Source organism: Pristiophorus japonicus, chromosome 14, assembly GCF_044704955.1.
Source record: "Pristiophorus japonicus isolate sPriJap1 chromosome 14, sPriJap1.hap1, whole genome shotgun sequence".
Taxonomy (NCBI): domain Eukaryota; kingdom Metazoa; phylum Chordata; class Chondrichthyes; family Pristiophoridae; genus Pristiophorus; species Pristiophorus japonicus.
The window spans coordinates 185,805,197-185,824,221 of record NC_091990.1 but is presented as its reverse complement, the minus strand read 5'-3'; the positions used below and the strand labels follow the sequence as shown (position 1 = coordinate 185,824,221).

General features: G+C 42.0%; 1 protein-coding gene across 10 annotated transcripts in view; it reads left to right on the top strand.

Annotated features, from left to right (window-relative positions):
* Positions 1–19,025, top strand: part of stk33 (serine/threonine kinase 33) — a 220,948-nt gene that overhangs the window by 24,773 nt on the left and 177,150 nt on the right. For all 10 annotated transcript variants that reach the window (XM_070899944.1, XM_070899943.1, XM_070899941.1 and 7 more), the window contains exon 2: positions 9,496–9,640. The gene's annotated coding sequence lies outside the window, so the exon portion shown is untranslated. The remainder of the gene's footprint in view (positions 1–9,495; positions 9,641–19,025) is intronic.

The following is a 19,025-nucleotide window of genomic DNA, read 5'->3' as shown; positions in this document are numbered from 1 at the left end:
GGAAAGCTCAGGATTTCTTCCAAAAGTATAGGATGACTGTTCCCAGACTTCTGGGCTCTAAACATCTTTTCACCAAAGGTGTAGTTGAAAGCGACGACCTTGCCAGAGACACAATAGATGGCACGAGTAGGAGACTTGCTAGATGCAGTTGACGTGAAGATTGGGCTTTACAATTTGGCATCAGGAATGCCCCAAGGAAGTAAATGCTGCTATTTAATGTAATGTTATTTGTGTGGACGTTTAAGGTACAGTGGCCAATGAAATACCAGCAATGTAAAGGAACATAACATCAAGGGTTTCAGTAGCTCACTAGGTCCTAGGTTTGATACCTGGTCTGAGTTAGCTGATGATTACTGGATAACAGAGAGTGGATAACAGGTGGTCTTGGTGTCCCTAAACTAGTGAAGGAAAACATTGACTGGAAATCACACTGCTGCTGGAAATGCTAATGTCTTCGAGATGCCCACTGAGGACTAGCTTGTGCTTGTTGTGTTGGTCGAATAATTCACTGTAGCTCACTGTTCAATAATGACCACTTTGGTGAGGCTGTGAAATTGTACTCCGGCATAGATGATCCTCTTAAGCAGAGGAATGGGAAAGGAGGGTGAAAGAAGAATGAACAAACAAGAAACATTGAAGTGACAATCGTGCTTTTGTGAGGTGACTAGAGATATCTTAATGCACCATATCTTTCTCTTAACCTTTTACAGGAATGACAATTATACTCAAAAACAAGATTCTTGTTTTTACTACTTTTGATTTGAATTCACAATGATTCTGTCAAGAGAATAGTGATTAAAATCACAGTGAAGTCTTTGAAACACTTAAATGTTGTAACATTGTAAGGCTTGGTACAAGCCAGCATTTGCTTTTGTGATTTTCTTCTCTGTCAATTTAAGTTTGTTGTTGAACTATAATAATTTACGTGTTTTTTTAAAAGTCATGAATAGAGTAGAGTAATAGTGTATTCTGCTTGAGTTCTATACCAGGCGTTCTCAACCGAGAGTCCGCGAGAAAGTTTCATGGGGTCTGCAAAATCTTCAAATTGTTTCTAAAATGATTTCATGTTGACTTCCTATTGCTTTATATTCGATGGTCACTGGGGGTATTACTATTAATGCCACGGTTCCCTGGAACTGATTATCTTTGTGGACAGACGTGGGGTTTAAAGGATTGACAACCCTCTGTCAAGGATGAAGGTCTCGGACAGATATGGAAGAGATGAAGAGTCTGTTTGTGCAGAGGCAGCTTATTGCCCGGGTGTGTGAAGGACGCGATGTTGCTGGTCCAGCCGCAGCTTTGCCTTTCAGCATCTTGTGACGCTGTGGGAAAGACGTTCAGGAGCAGTGAATTTTGCTCTTGTAACCAGCTTATTAAATAAAATGATTAATTCCTGAATGTGTCAGAGCAATGCAAAGGGAATCACCGAGCCTCTTACTCTGACGTGTGCCGTAATAGTTTCTGAAACACATTTCATTTTCATTCTACACACTAGCTTAATGCCAATGAAATGATTTACCAGTTCACCTGTGTAATGAGGTAGCCGGCTGCCTGGCTTTAAATAGGATTGCAACGTCAATCATCAGGGGTATTGATTTTGTGGGACAGTTTGACAGACATTGGCGTGCGATCTGTTTGATCTCTCTCTGGAGATGCAACCGATGTAAATATAAGTTTCATCTGAAATAATGGCATCATATTTCTTGATATGAACATTGATTCCTGGTTAAATAAGTGACCGGCTTAAAAAAATTAAATTATAATTTTCTGCTTTAAAGCTGCAAACCGCCTCCTCGAATGTTCAATCTTACTTTGTATCATCCTGTTTAGTTCTCAAATATTCCCATTGAACATTGAGATGTTTGGTTCAACTGGTTTGGTGTTTCAGCAAGTTTTCAGACACAATAAGCATAATCCCAATTTATCATTGTGAGACTACCGCAAAGCGTGGAGGTTTAAATGTTTACCTAATCGGCAGCGAAGAGGGACATTATCAAGGTCCAGGTCGGTAATTGGAGCGTGGGCAGGTACAGCAGGAGCGGCGAGGTTGGGGCGAAAGAGCGGCGAGAGAATGTAGAGCGATGTAGGAGAGGGGCGTGAATTCAGGGCCAGAAGAGGTAAGGGCCCAGAGGCAGCAGGGCCAGGCCACACTGCGATATGTGTGCGCACTAGGCCTGTGCAGCAGAGCAGGCCTCCAGTCGTCTTGGGTAATCATAAGAACATAAGAAGTCGGAGCAGGAGTAGGCCATACTGCCCCTCGAGCCTGCTCTGCCATTCAATAAGATCATGGCTGATTTGATCATGGACTCAGCTCCACTTCTCCGCCCGCTTCCCATAACCCCTTATTCCCTTATCGCTCAAGAAACTGCCTATTTCTGTCTTAAATTTATTCAATGTCCCAGCTTCCACAGCTCTCTGAGGCAGCGAATTCCACAGATTTACAACACTCTGAGAGAAGAAATTCCTCCTCATCTCTGTTTTAAATAGGCAGCCCCTTATTCTAAGCTCATGGCCTCTAGTTCTAGTCTCCCCCATCAGTGGAAACATCCTCTCTGCATCCACCTTGTCGAGCCCCCTCATAATCTTATACGTTTCGATAAAATCACCTCTCATTCTTCTGAACTCCAATGAATAGAGGCCCAATCTACTCAACCTTTCCCCATAAGTCAACCCCCTCATCTCTGGAATCAACCTAGTGAACCTTCTCTGAACTGCCTCCAAAGCAAGTATATCCTTTTGTAAATATGGAAACCAAAACTGCACGCAGTATTCCAGGTGTGGCCTCACTAATACCTTATATAGCTGTAGCAAGACTTCCCTGCTTTTATACTCCATCCCCTTTGCAATAAAGGCCAATATACCATTGGCCTTCCTGATCACTTGCTGTACCTGCATACTATCCTTTTGTGTTTCATGCTCAAGTAACCCCCAGGTCCCGCTGTACTGCAGCACATTGCAATTTTTCTCCATTTAACTAATAACTTGTTCTTTGATTTTTTTCTGCTAAAGTGCATGACCTCACAGTTTCCAACATTACACTCCATCTGCTAAATTTTTGCCCACTCACTTAGCCTGTCTATGTCCTTTTGCAGATTTTTTGTGTCGTCCTCACACATTGCTTTTCCTCCCATCTTTGTATCGTCAGCAAACTTGGCTACGTTACACTCGGTCCCTCTTTGCCACTGGACCAAGACCTAGCTCTGTCAAGCCCGTGTAGTGGCTGGTGTGCAACAGCCACCACGCGTTTAAAAAATCCACCCACAGGCATCTTCCACCCTTCAAGATGTAGTTCAGGATCTGGAATATTAGTGCCTTCATTGAAACACCTGTGAACTCATCCCTTTTTTGGCGTGGAAGCAAGTCATCCTCGTTTCGAGGGACTACCTGTCTTGATGATGATGATATCTAATTGGGAAAGAAGATTTGAAGGTAGTTATTGTAGTTATTGACCATTTTAAAGTTACAGATTGCAAATACACGTAATGTGCTCGGTTTATCTTAATAACACTGGTGCAGTTAAGTTTACAAAGACTAGTGAATTTATTAAAGACATTCGTTGCTTGCTTACCATATTTCCAATAAATAAACAACCATTACGAATCCTGCAAAACACAGTAAGCAAAACTTGTGAATGTTAGGAATTTGAAACCATATAAATGATAAATATGGTAAATTGACTGTGCTGCAGATCAATTAATCCTCCCTAATTAATGTGTTGTTCATGACCTTAGCATGCCAGAATTTATCCAATCTTTGCATAAATGATAAATTATTTGGAAATAAACTCTAAGTCAGTTGTTTAGATCTAAATGTTGCTGGAGATTTTGGTGCCTGGCATGAGGAATGTTCCAGAACTATAACTAAATAATGCCAATATTCTAGTGTTTCTGGGTCATATATTTCTAATTTATTAAGATACCTGGTGCGCTGGGGTGGGGTTTCTGTGCATTTGTACCAGTCATATACGTGCTCTTTATAAATGGATTCATGATATTGTTGCGTGAAGTACTGAGGGAGTCTTTCTTCCAGGTGAACTGTTTGAAGGATGATTTGTACTCTGACTGTACAAAAGTGATTGATCACCTTTCATTGAATCATGAGCACAGGAGGAGTGAAATCGGCCCATTGTGTCCAAGCGGCTTTGTTTAATTGTATAACTAATTTTATACAGAAAAAGTACCATTGTTGTATTACAGGGGGGGTCTGTGGAATTTTTATAACAAATGAGGGGGGCTTCAGAAGCAAAAAGGTTGAGAACCCCTGTTCTAAACATAACATAAGAAATAGGAGCAGGAGTAGGCCATACGGTCCCTCGAGCCTGCTCCGCCATTCAGGGAGGTGTTACTACAGTTGTACAGGGCCTTGGTGAGGCCACACCTGGAGTATTGTGTACAGTTTTGGTCTCCTAACTTGAGGAAGGACATTCTTGCTATTGAGGGAGTGCAGCGAAGGTTCACCAGACTGATTCCCGGGATGGCGGGACTGACCTATCAAGAAAGACTGGATCAACTGGGCTTGTATTCACTGGAGTTCAGAAGAATGAGAGGGAATCTCATAGAAATGTTTAAAATTCTGATGGGTTTAGACAGGTTAGATGCAGGAAGAATGTTCCCAATGTTGGGAAGTCCAGAACCAGGGGTCACAGTCTAAGGATAAGGGGTAAGCCATTTAGGACCGAGATGAGGAGAAACTTCTTCACCCAGAGAGTGGTGAACCTGTGGAATTCTCTACCACAGAAAGTTGTTGAGGCCAATTCACTAAATATATTCAAAAAGGAGTTAGATGTAGTCCTTACTACTAGGGGGATCAAGGGGTATGGCGAGAAAGCAGGAATGGGGTACTGAAGTTGCATGTTCAGCCATGAACTCATTGAATGGCGGTGCAGGCTCGAAGGGCCGAATGGCCTACTCCTGCACCTATTTTCTATGTTTCTATTTTCTATGTTTAATACGACCATGGCTGATCCGATCATGGACTCAGGTCTACTTCCTTGCCCGCTCCCCATTACCCCTTATTCCCTTTTTGTTTTTTGTTTGCCAAGCTTGGGATTTTCTTCGAGACAGATCACATGGGAGGAGTGAACAGTTGTACTGAGAAGTATGTTGGGACGGTGCTCGGTACCAGTGTGGGAGTGATGGGTGGTGAAAGAGAAGGGATCTGTCATTTCAAAGGCCAGCTTAGCAGTGCCTTTAACTGTGGGGGCTGAGCCTGCCAGAAGGAAGGCATACACTTTATTATGTAAGTGAAAACTGTTTAAAATCCACTTGCTGTAAGTCTCTTGTGCTAGTGACACTGACCTCGCATGACGAGAATGACACTGAGACAGTCTTTATGATGCAAGCACTCAGAGTGAGACTGCATCATTTGACAGGAACAGAAGGTGAGGCAGATATTGTTTCTGTTTACAGACTAGTGGGGGAGTTGCTAGGCTGTAAATCAATCCGGGGGTTCAGATTAGGAGCCATGCAAATAAAGCTTTAGCACTATGTGAATGCATGTGAACCTTTTGATTGGACTGCAGCCTTAAGCTCACAGGTGTTCATCGTTTTTATATCTATATCTATAATATATATACAGTATATATTATACAGCACAGAAGGCGGTCGGCCCATCTTGCCAGTGCTGGCTCTTTGAAATAACTATCCAGTTAGTTCCACTGCCATCTTTCCCATATATAATCTAATTTCCTTTGAAAAGTTATTATTGAATCTGCTTCTACCACCCTTTCACGCAGCGTAAAAACAGTTATCTCATCTCCCCTCTAATTCTTTTGCCAATTATTTATAATCTGTGTTCTCTGGTTACTGACCCTCCTGCCAGTGGAAACAGCTTCTCCTTATTTACCTTATCAAAACCCTTCATAATTTAAAACATGATTAAATCTCCCCTTAACCTTCTCTGCTTTAAGGAGAGCCATCCTAGCTTCTCTAGTCCCTCGATGTAAGTGAAAACCTTCATCTCTGGTAACATTGCAGTCATTCTTCTCTGCACCCCCACGGCCTTTATATCCTTCCCAAAGTGTGATGCCTAGAATTAGACAATACTCCAACTGAAGCCTAACCAATGATTTATAAAGATCTAGAACTACTTCCTTGCTTTTGAACTCTATCGCTCTATTTATAAAGCGCAGGATCTCATATGCCTTTTCAACTTGTCTTGCCATCTTCAAAGATATGTATATGTGAATCCCCAGGCTTCACTCTTCCTGTATCCATTTAAAATTGTACCATTTAGTTTATATTGTCTCTCTGCATTCTTCCTTCTAAAATATATAAAATATATATATAAATTGTGGATGATGTGGAGTGATGTAGAACCTGAAGGTTTATATTGCAATGTTAGAGAACCTGTATAATTGATGTGAAACGATATAGTTATATGGTATGCTGCAAGGTCCGTCTCTTTGTTGTATTCTGTATGATAGTCTCCTGTCTACGATTTGATATTTCAATGATGTAAAGATTGAGTTTAAAGTAAATACAAATTTCTTATCATTTAGACTCAATTTTTCGGTATCCTGATCAAGATTACATTCTTATTTTCCACCTCCCCTGACCAATTCCAGCAATGCACTCAGTGAAGAAGATGCATTCACCAATCCGCGCCTAGATCCTATCTTTGCTACTGTGTAATTGGTTGCTAGGTGGTGAAAATGGCAACTCAAGGTGACTAAAGCCCATTTTCCTCCTTCCTGAATCATGAAAACTTCTGGCAAACATCTCATTGTCAGTTAACGCCTTCTAAATAGTACTAGGTGAAGTTGAGAACTGTCTAAGTGCCCGCTTGGCTCAGTGGTAACACTCATCTCTGAGTCACAAGGTTGTAGGTTCAAGCACCACCGCAGGACTTAACACATAGGCTGACACTTCAGTGCAATATGAAGGGAGTGCTTCATTGTCAGAGGTACAATCTTTTGGATGAGATGTTAACCTGATGTTCCTTCTGGCTGTTCAGTTTGATGTAAAAGACCCCCTAGCACTATTGGAAAAAGAGCTGGGTAACTTTTAACCCTCAACCAACACCACCAAAAACGGGTGATCTCATTGCTGTTTGTGAACCTTGCTATGTGCAAATTGTCTGCTGCCTTTGCCTACATAACAGTGACTACACTTTTAAAAATAATTAATTGGCTGGGAAGCATTTGACCTGAGGGTGTGAAAAGCACGACATAAATAAAAGTTATTTCTTTCACTAGTGCCATCTACTCTCTCAGAATTATTCTGTCCCTTCATCTGATTAAACATTCAGTTTTGTCATCAAATTTCATTAGGTTCTTGATTCCTATTGAGAATTATTGTGTGTGTGAGTCCTCCTACTAAATAGTTTATTTGATGATTATTGGAGATGTAAAAGGTGTAATTGTAACTGAAGACAATATAGCTGTGCAGATCGTAGGGCTCCGTTTTCCCTAAAGCTGTTTTTTGGTGTACTTGAAGAGTTACGCCTGTTTTTTGGGAGCCCTAGTACGGCAAAAAAAAATGTTCCACATTTCCCCGTTTGATTTCTTCATTTTGGCGCAGTCTACCCTGTCCTAAAAGATCGGGTTGCCACAGTAACCAGGGACACAATGTGGGCTGAGGCTGGAAAGTGAAACATATAGTCAGTTCGCAACCTGCACAAGCACATTAAAATACATTGCAGCAACTTACCTCTTAAATTATTAAAGTCTCTCCCCCCCCCCAATGCCGGTGCCGATCCTGCTATCCCAGGCTGAAGGGTGTCCCGGTCCCTGTACCTAGCCCTGGCCGAATGGCCTCTGCACCTAGCCCTGGTCAAGTGCCCTCCCAGTCCCAGTCCTTGCACCTAGCCCGAGCCGAATGGCCTCCTCCTTCCGGGTCCCCGCACCTAACTATATCCGAAAGGCTTCCCTCCCCTCTCTCCCCCTCTCTCTTACCTCCTGCTGCTGTCTGGGCATCTGCTGCACTTACCTGCGCGATTCCTTAACTCTCCAGAAGGTTTTTCTGCAGAGGCCACATACGCCGGCCTAAGAAGAACTGGAGTAACTCTGAGCTGGCCAAACTTGCCTAACTGGCCAGAATTGGTGGGGGTGGCAGATTACACCCCCTTTGGCTGAAAAAAAAACGAACCTAAAAAAATCATAACTAACTGGGTTACGCTGGTGCAAATTGTTTGGGAAAACTTGGATTTTTTAACTTGGGCAAAAAAAACGGTGCAAATCACCGGGGAAAATTGAGCCAGTGGACTTTTATCTAGAGTATGAGTTTACTTAGGATAAACGGATAGTTGTAGAAGTAACTTGTAAATTCTTTTCCTGGAATAACATCCATCAGATCTTTTGTAATGCTCAACATAATATATTATGAGCACAGTTTCCTTGTAACCAGTATTTCCAAGTGATATCAACCAGGTAAAACATTCATAGCCGCATAGAGCATCACAGAAATTTTGAAACCTAAACGAAATGTAACTTCTTTGAAATAACAGAAGCATAGGAAGTGTTGTCATCAATATGTATCACGTGATGTATTTCCTAAAATGTGGTTGGTTATGATAAAAGTTTAAATTGTAATTATAATTTCATTATGTTGCTATGGTTGCGCCGATAATGAAACTTTGTTTCTGTCTTACAATTAACATAAATATTTCAAACAAAGAAAATTTAGAGAACATTTAATTATGAATAGAAAGTTATTAATAAACTGAACAATGTAGTGATATACTTGTTGCAACATTATTGGGGAATGTAGCCAGCAATTTTCTTGGCATTGCTGATCAATTTGACTCTGTTTTACAGTGATGTACCACATTGCATGCAGTTTACTTTTAAACCTGTGTAAGTAAGGATGTTGGGTGCTGAATGTGTTCTCGATGCTGTCTAGTATTTATTTTGTTCTTAATGCCCACATAGGAAGGTAATTTTTTAAAAACTTTTTCAGTAGTTGTGCCTCGGATTATAATTTATTGGACTGGAAATGACATTTGAACTTGTTGATTGCCATTTGTTTAAAAATAGCCACAAGCTCAGAACATTTATTCATTTGATTAGGAAGATTTAAATAGAGGACTAGAGTGCCAAATGGATTTATCAAAATAAGAATTTTCCATGCCATCAAATTACCGTAAAAGTGTTTCCTTATGATCTTATATAACTGCCAAGCTTTTTCTTGTTTCTCTTTTGTAAGGTGCTGCTGCTAGTTGTCTTTGCTTTTGGGTGTAGTATTTTATTATGTGCATAGTAACTAGTTAAAAGCAACACAATCAAAAATACAGGAGTAAATAATAACCAACATTATGTTAGATTTGTTAAGTCATGTTCAGGACTTAAATTTAGATTGTCGTAATTTATTTTTTCAGTTATTTAGGATAACGATTTAAGCTATTGTACATTAAGAGCACATAGACTTGTTCTGTGAAAATACTGTAAAATTATTTGAAATTTGATATTGATTTCAATCTGATGTAATTTTAAGAATTTATAGTAAGGTTTGTAAGAAGGTTGCGCTCTCCATTACTGGTCTTTTCCTTTTTCTACAGATCTCTAATTAATGGTTTTTATTGCTGGAGAAGGTTCCGCCAAGACTGTGCTGAGCCTGATTCTTGAGCAAACCAATAGAACAGTGTTTGAAACTTGTTGAATATTGTCTCCTAGTGACAGCACAGAAGAGACTTGCTATCAAAAGTAAGTATTTGACAATCGTCATGTTTTGTGCAAGTCTGAACTTTATATGTAAAACACAGCACTACATTGGTAATAGTGGAACAATAAAAGGATGTAAAATCATCAATATTACTGATAAAGCATTGAATTTGTGTTTACAATGCACCAAATACAGGAATGACCTGGTTATAGAGTACATATACAATTTATATTTCACTTTCTTTTTTCTAGATAATATGCACTGTTATGAATGAATGTTAAATGTTGAGGAATCCGGGACATAGTTGTTCTTTGCTGCTGGAATTGAAAATTAATGATTTCTTAATGAGAAATGATTGACTAATTATACTGCAACACTTCTCATCATAGGCAGTCATTCGAAATCGAGCAAGACTTGCTTCCACTCTAAAAGTGAGATCTCAGGTGACTGTACAGTCCAATACGGGAATTACAGTCTGTGTCACAAGTGGGACAGACAGTTGTTGGGTGCGGAGTCTGGTTTGCCACACGCTCCTTCCACTGCCTGCGCTTGTTTTCTGCATGCTTTCAGCGACGAGACTCGAGGTGCTCAGTGCCCTCCTGGATGCTTTTCCTCCACTTAGGGCGGTCTTTAGCCAGGGACTCTCGGGTGTCGGTGGGATGTTGCACTTTATCAAGGAGGCTTTGAGGGTGTCCTTGAAACAGTTCCTCTGCCCACCTGGGGTTCGCTTGCCGTGTAGGAGTTCCGAGTAGAGTACTTGCTTTGGGAGTCTTGTCGGGCATGCGAACAATGTGTCCTGCCCAACGGAGCTGGTTGAGTGTGGTCAGTGCTTCATGCTGGGGATGTTGGCCTGATCGAGAACACTGACGTTGGTGCGTCTGTCCTCCCGGGGATTTGCAGGATTTTGCGGGGACATCGTTGGTGGTATTTCTCCAGCGATTTGAGGTGCCTACTGTATAGTCGTTGGGTGGGGAGTCCCCGAGCCATACAGGAGGGCAGGTATCATTACAGCCCTGTAGACCATTAGCTTGGTGCCAGATTTGAGGTCCTGGTCTTCGAACACTCTCTCCCTCAGGCGACCGAAGACTGCGCTGGTGCACTGGAGTGTTGGACCTTGTCGTCTATGTCTGCCCTTGCTGATAATAGACTCCCGAGGTATGGAAAGTGGTCCACGTTGTCCAAGGCCGCGCCGTGGATCTTGATGACTGGGGGGGGAGGGGCAGTGCTGTGTGGTGGGGTCAGGTTGGTGGAGGACCCTTGTTTTACGGATGTTTAGTGTAAGGCCCATTCTTGCGTACGTCTCGGTGAAGATGTTGACGATGGCTTGGAGTTCAGCCTCTGAATGTGCGCAGGCGCAAGCGTTGTCCGCATACTGTAGTTCGACGACAGAGGTTGGGATGGTCTTGGATCTGGCCTGGAGGCGACGAAGGTTGAACAGGTTCCCATTGGTTCTGTAGTTTAGTTCCACTCCAGCGGGGAGCTTGTTGTGTGTGAGGTGGAGCATTGCAGCGAGGAAGATCGAGAAGAAGGTTGGCGTGATGATGCAGCCCTGCTTGACCCCGGTCCGGATGTGGATTGGGTCTGTGATGGATCCGTTGGTCAGGATCAGAACACTTCTAGATTGCTTGCAAGTCTTTTTCAAACAAGAACATGGTATAGTGCTTTTCATGTAAAAGGACGTCTGAAAATGTTTAATGCATCCAGTGGGGAAGAGCAGGAAAAGGAGTTTAGTGGAGAAGTCGGAAGGTATAGTCAGAGATGGGTTTTTAAAGAAGGGTTTTGAAGACTGGAAAGTAATTAGCAAGTGGTTTAGGGAGTGATTTTTTTCCAGAGGACAGGAGGGTTGTGATTGACTTATTGATCTCCTGGTGAAACAGAGTGAGTAGCGAACAAGCAGTAACCTGGAGTCAGAGGACAGGCAGGGAGTTGTGGCTGGATGAAATCATCCAGATAGGATGGAGTGAAGCTGTGGAAGGATTTGAAATGAGGATAAGGATTTTGAAGTGAATTTGCAAACAACTTTTGAATTTCTGCTTAAACAAGGCAGTATGTATTTTCGGGAGTGTGTGTGTCCAGCATGTAAAAGCCGATGCCTTGCACATAGAGCAAAAATGCCGTTGTGTACTTATGAGTTTTTCATTTTTCACAATTGTTTTAAAGATAGGCCATTTACTTCAATCTATCCCCATCGTTTCTAGATACCCATTTTTAGGAGTTGAAAAACAGCACATACAAATTTGCTGAAACAAAAGCTGAATAGTGGGTGGTCTTTTGTGATTTTGTTTACCATGATGATGAATAGAATTAAGGGGTTAAATGCTGGGTTCACCCTGGAGTGATTAAAAAGAGAGTTGTACTGTAATGCAACTTAGAAACATAGAAAATAGGTGCAGGAGTAGGCCATTCGGCCCTTCGAGCCTGCACCACCATTCAATATGATCATGGCTGATCATGCAACTTCAGTACCCCATTCCTGCTTTCTCTCCATACCCCCTGATCCCTTTCGCCGTAAGGGCCACATCTAACTCCCTTTTGAATATATCTTACGAACTGGCCTCAACAACTTTCTGTGGTAGAGAATTCCACAGGTTCATAATTCTCTGAAGAAGTTTCTCCTCATCTCGGTCCTAAATGGCTTACCCCTTATCCTTCGACTGTGACCCCTGGTTCTGGACTTCCCCAACATCGGGAACATTCTTCCTGCATCTAACCTGTCCAATCTCGTCAGAATTTTATATGTTTCTGTGAGATCCCCTCTCTTCTAAATTCCAGTGAATATAAGCCTAGTTGATCCTGTCTTTATAAATGCTGATGTCTCCACATTAGCCTATTAATGGTACCATGTTTTCTGTAGTAATACAGATTTATAAGGTTGCACAGGAAACTATGAACTATTAAAAAGCTCATTGATCATACTATATATTGGTAATACTGTACTATAATTTAAAATAAGGCATCGTTGTTAGAAAACCTACAGTAAACCTACAGTTGGTAAATGGCTAAGTCACTCCAAAGAAAAATAGAGAGAAAATGTTTAAAACAATATTTAACCTTAAGACTAGAAGTCAGGATTAATTTCTGATCAAATTGTCAACCTGTATTATCTGAGTAAACTGGCACAAGTAATTAAAGGTGCTCAACAGAACAAAGATGCTTCTGCAGTAAATCAGTACAAAAATACCATGTACTTAAGAGTCTGATCTGATGCATGCCCTGATTTATTTTGCCCCTCCCAGGAGATTACGTGGCAGGTTAGGGAGTTTCTGTATTGTGATGTATAAGGCATCACACTTATATTGGACAGGCTAGATGGACCAGTGAGTCTTTTCCTGTCTGTCATTTTTATGTTTGTATGAATGTTAGACACTGCTGAAATCAAAGTAAAGAAGTTGCACAAGAATAGTAGCCATTCTTGGGCCTATAATCTTTGAAATGACTGGTAAATAACCTTTAGAAAATGAAATCTTGCTATCTCACTCATACTGTTCCAGATTCAAACTACCCCAGACTGACTTGTCCAGAGAGAGAAGGACCTCCCCACTCAGCTCCTCATGTTGAAGATTAGTTTATTGAACTGCCAATCAAAGCAACTACTCTGAATGAGAGACATCTGCATTTGGTGTAGCTTCCACCCCCACACTGGGTTTATTAAATGACCGTCTGTCTAACAATGAAGATGGGAATTTGCTCAACGTTATCCATTGTCTCAAAACTGATGAAATTACACACATCACACAAGAGATGGCTGATTGGTCTGGGATTCCAACTAATTTGTTCTAAACATTCCAGATAGCTTATGTATCTCTGGAGTTGACCCTTTGTGAGCCAAATCTAATAAATGTAACATAAATTCATATCCCTTACAAGCCAAATAGGTAAACATCTCACTATGCTACACCAAGGTTCCAGTGACCTGGTTACAGCCTTTTCGTGTCAATCCTGGCACAATCTGTCATGCTTAATTTCTCATGCACTCATCTCTTTTGGCTAAAAGTTGCAGCTGTGTGGCTTATGGGAAATGTTATACCCTTGGATTACAGCAGCATTTTATAAAATGTTTTTTTTTAAATTACCATGTGGACAGTTTCTCCAGGTAGTCCTTCAATTTAATTTAGTTTAGGATGTACTTGTACGCTCTTTTTATCCATCACTCCATTTATCTGGTGACGATAAAAACAGAAAATGCTGGAAATACTCAGCAGGTCAGGCAGAGTCGGCGGAGAGAGAAAGAGTTAACGTTTCAGGTCGATGACCCTTTGTCAGAACTGGAAAAAGTTGGAGATCTAACCGATGTTTAAGCAAGTGCAGGGGCGGAAAGAACAAAAGAGAAGGTCTGTGATAGGGTGGAAGGCAGAAGAGATTAAGCACACAAAATTCGGTTGGGTACCGCCTCCCGTTAGTGCCTTGGAGTAGCGGTTAGCCTAACATCAGTAGTAGGGAAAATGCTCGAGTATTATAAAGGATGTGATAACGGGACACTTAGATAATATCAATGGCATTAGACCAAGTCAACATAGATTTATGAAAGGAAAATCATGTTTGACAAACCTACTGAAGTTTTTTGAGGATGTAACTGATAGAATAGATAAGGGAGAACCAATGGATGTAGTATATATGGATTTTCAGAAGGCCTTTGATAAAGGTTAGTGTGCAAAATTAAAGCACGTATGATTGGAGGTAATGTATTGGCATGGATTGAAAATTGGTTAACTGACAGGAAACAGAGAGTAGGAATAAAAGGGTCTTTTTCAGGGTGGCAGGCAGTGACTAGTGGGGTACCACAGGGATCAGTGCTTGGGGCCCCAGCTATTCACAATATATATATAAATGTTTTGAACCAAATGTAATATTTCCAAGTTTGCTGACGACACAAAACTAGGTGGGATTGTGAGTTATGAGGAGAATGCAAAGACACTGCAAGGCGATTTAGATAGGTTGAGTGAGTGGGAAAGCACATGGCAGATGCAGCATAACGTGGATAAATGTGAAGTTATCCACTTTGGTAGGAAAAACATAAAGACAAAGTATTATTTAAATGGTGATGGCTTGGGAAGTGTCGATGTACAGAGGGACCTGGGTGTCCTTGTACACCAGTCATTGAAAGCAAACATGTAGATGCAGCAAGCAGTTAGAAAGGCAAATGGTGTGTTGGCCTTTATTGCAAGAGGATTTGAATATAGGAGCAGGGAGGTCTTACTACAGTTATACAGGGCTTTGGTGAGACCACACCTGGAGTATTGTGTGCAGCTTTGGTCTCTTTACCTACGAAAGGATATAAGAACATAACATAAGAAATAAGAGCAGGAGTAGGCCATACGGACCCTCAAATCTGCTCCGCCATTTAATACGATCAGGGCTGATCTGATCATGAACTCAGCTCCACTTCCCCTCCCGCTCCCTATAACCCCTTATCCCTTATCGTTTAAGAAACTGTCTATTTCTATTTTAAATTTATTCAATATCCTGGCTTCCACAGCTTTCTGAGGCAACGAATTCCACAGATTTACAACCCTCTGAGAGAAGAAATTTATCCTCATCTCTATTTTAAATAGGTGGCCCCTTATTCTAAGATCATGCCCTCCAGTTCTAGTCTCCCCCATCAGTGGAAACATCCTCTCTGCATCCACCTTGTCAAGCCCCCTCATAATCTTATACGTTTCGATAAGATCACCTCTCATTCTTCTGAATTCCAATGAGTAGAGGCCCAACCTACTAACCTTTCCTCATAAGTCAACCCCCTCATCCCCAGAATCAAGCTAGTGAACCTTCTCTGAACTGCCTCCAAAGCAAGTATACCCTTTTGTAAATATGGAAACCAAAACTGCACGCAGTATTCCAGGTGTGGCCTCACCAATACCTTATATAGCTTCAGCAAGACTTCTCTGCTTTTATATTCCATCCCCTTTGCAATAAAGGCCAAGATACCATTGACCTTCCTGATCACTTGCTGTACCTGCATACTATCCTTTTGCGTTTCATGCACAAGTACTCCCAGGTCCTGCTGTACTGCAGCACTTTGCAATCTTTCTCCATTTAAATAATAACTTGCACTTTGATTTTTTTCTGCCAAAGTGGATGACCTCACACTTTCTGACATTATACTCCATCTGCCAAATTTTTGCCCACTCACTTAGCCTGTCTATGTTCTTTTGTAGATTTTTTGTGTCCTCCTCACACATTTCTTTTCCTCCCATCTTTGTATCATCAGCAAACTTGGCTACGTTACACTCAGTCCCTTCTTCCAAGTTGTTGATATAAATTGTAAATAGTTGGGGTCCCAGCACTGATCCCTGAGGCACCCCACTAGTTGCTGGTTGCTAACCAGATAATAAACTATTTATCCTGACTCTCTGTTTTCTGTTAGTTGGCCAATCCTCTATCCATGCTAATATATTACCCCCGACCCTGTGAACTTTTATCTTGTGCAGTAACCTTTTATGTGGCACCTTGTCAAATGCCTTCTGGAAATCCAAATACACCACATCCACTGGTTCCCCTTTAGTCACCCTGTTTATTCAAAGAACTCCAGCAAATTTGTCAAACATGACTTCCCCTTCATAAATCCACGCTGTCTCTGCCTGGCCGAATTTTGCTTTTCCAAATGTTCTGCTACTGCTTCTTTGATAATGGACTCCAACATTTTCCCAGCCACAGATGTTAGGCTAACTGATCGATAGTTTCCTGCTTTTTGTCTGCCTTCTTTTTTAAATCGGGGTGATACATTTGCAGTTTTCCAATCTGCTGGGACCTCCCCAGAATCCAGGGAATTTTGGTAAATTACAACCAATGCATCCACAATCCCTGCCACTACTTCTCTTAAGACCCTAGGATGCAAGCCATCAGGTCCAGGGGACTTATCTGCCTTTAGTCCCATTATCTTACTGAGTACCACCTCCTTAGTGATTGTGATTATGTTAAGTTACTCCCCCCCTATAGCCTCTTGACTATCCACTGTCGGAATATTGTTAGTGTCCTCTACCGTAAAGACTGATACAAAATATTTTTTCAGAGTTTCTGCCATCTCCGTGTTCCCCATTACTAATTCCCCGGTCTCGACCCCGAAGGGACTAACATTTACTTTAGCCACTCTTTTCCTTTTTTATATACCTGTGCAGAGAATGTTCACCAGACTGATTCCTGGACAGTTGTATGAGGAGAGATTGGGTCGACTAGGCCTGTATTCACTAGAGTTTAGAAGAATGAGAGGGGGATCTCATTGAAACATATAAAATTCTGACAAGGTTGGACAGACTGGATGCGGGGAGGATGTTTCCCCGGGCTGGAAAGTCTAGAACAAGGGGTCACAGTCTCAGGATATGGGGTAGGAAATTTAGGACTGAGATGAGGAGAAATTTCTTCACTCAGAGGGTGGTGAACCTGTGGAATTCTCTACCACAGAAGGCTGTGGAGGCCAAGTCACTGAATATATTTAAGAAGGAGATAGATAGATTTCTAGACGCAAAAGCCATCAAGGGGTATGGGGAGAAAGCGGGAATATGGTGTTGAGATAGAGGATCAGCCATGAACATATTAAATGGCGGTGCAGGCTCGAAGGCCGAATAGCCTACTACTGCTCCTATTTTCTATGTTTCTATGTAAAGCGTCGCTCATGGCTTAATGTTCGGCCACAGAAATTTTAGCGGCGGCAGGAAAATTCGGTTCACTTTTACCGACGCCGATAATAGTTATCCCGTTTCCCTCTAACGCCAGCCAGATTATGACGTCAATACACGTGCAACACCTGCTAGCACCTGGATGCAAACTTCGGTTTGTGCACCTCGCTGACAGCCGCTGAGCACGCCAGAGAAAGCAGGTCGTCCCAGCACTGTTTGGGCGATGCTGGGAGGCTATTTAAAGGGATGAGCATCGTGAGTGCTACGTTTCCACATAGCGCCGTGCATGTATCTCTGAGATTGCTGCAGCAGATTGTCTTCAAAGTTACAGTTAAGTCGAGATTTCAGGTGTGCATTTAGAAACATAGAAACATAGAAAATAGGTGCAGGAGTAGGCCATTCGGCCCTTCTAGCCTGCACCGCCATTCAATGAGTTCATGGCTGAACATGCAATTTCAGTACCCCATTCCTGCTTTCTCACCATACCCCTCAATTCCCCTAGTAGTAAGGACTTCATCTAACTCCTTTTTGAATATATTTAGTGAATTGGCCTCAACTACTTTCTGTGGTAGAGAATTCCACAGGTTCACCACTCTCTGGGTGAAGAAATTCCTCCTCATCTTGGTCCTAAATGGCTTCCCCCTTATCCTTAGACTGTGTCCCCTGGTTCTGGACTTCCCCAACATTGGGAACATTCTTCCTGCATTTAAACGTTTCTATGAGGTCCCCTCTCATTCTTCTGAACTCCAGTGAATACAAGCCCAGTTGATCCAGTCTTTCTTGATAGGTCAGTCCCACCATCCCAGGAATCAGTCTGGTGAACCTTCGCTGCACTCCCTCAATAGCAAGAATGTCCTTCCTCAGGTTAGGAGACCAAAACTGTACACAATACTCCAGGTGTGGCCTCACCAAGGCCCTGTACAATTGTAGCAACACCTCCCTGCCCTTGTACTCAAATCCCCTCGCTATGAAGGCCAACATGCCATTTGCTTTCTTAACCGCCTGCTGTACCTGTATGCCAACCTTCAATGACTGATGTACCATGACACCCAGGTCTCTTTGCACCTGCCCTTTTCCTAATCTGTCACCATTCAGATAATAGTCTGTCTCTCTGTTTTTACCACCAAAGTGGATAACCTCACATTTATCCACATTATACTTCATCTGCCATGCATTTGCCCACTCACCTAACCTATCCAAGTCGCTCTGCAGCCTCATAGAATCCTCCTTGCAGCTCACACTGCCACCCAACTTAGTGTCATCCGCAAATTTGGAGATACTCCATTTAATCCCCTCGTCTAAATCATTAATGTACAGTGTAAACAGCTGGGGCCCCAGCACAGAACCTTGCGGTACCCCACTAGTCACTGCCTGCCATTCTGAAAAGTCCCCATTTACTCCTACTCTTTGCTTCCTGTCTGACAACCAGTTCTCAATCCATGTCAGCACACTACCCCCAATCCCATGTACTTTAACTTTGCACATTAATCTCTTGTGTGGGACCTTGTCGAAAGATTTGTCAAGCATGATTTCCCTTTCACAAATCTATGTTGACTTGGACGTATCATGTCACCATTTTCCAAATGCGCTGCTATGACATCCTTAATAATTGATTCCATCATTTTACCCACTACTGAGGTCAGGCTGACCGGTCTATAATTCCCTGTTTTCTCTCCCTCCTTTTTTAAAAAGTGGGGTTACATTGGCTACCCTCCACACGATAGGAACTGATCCAGAATCAATGGAATGTTGGAAAATGACTGTCAATGCATCCGCTATTTCCAAGGCCACCTCCTTAAGTACTCTGGGATGC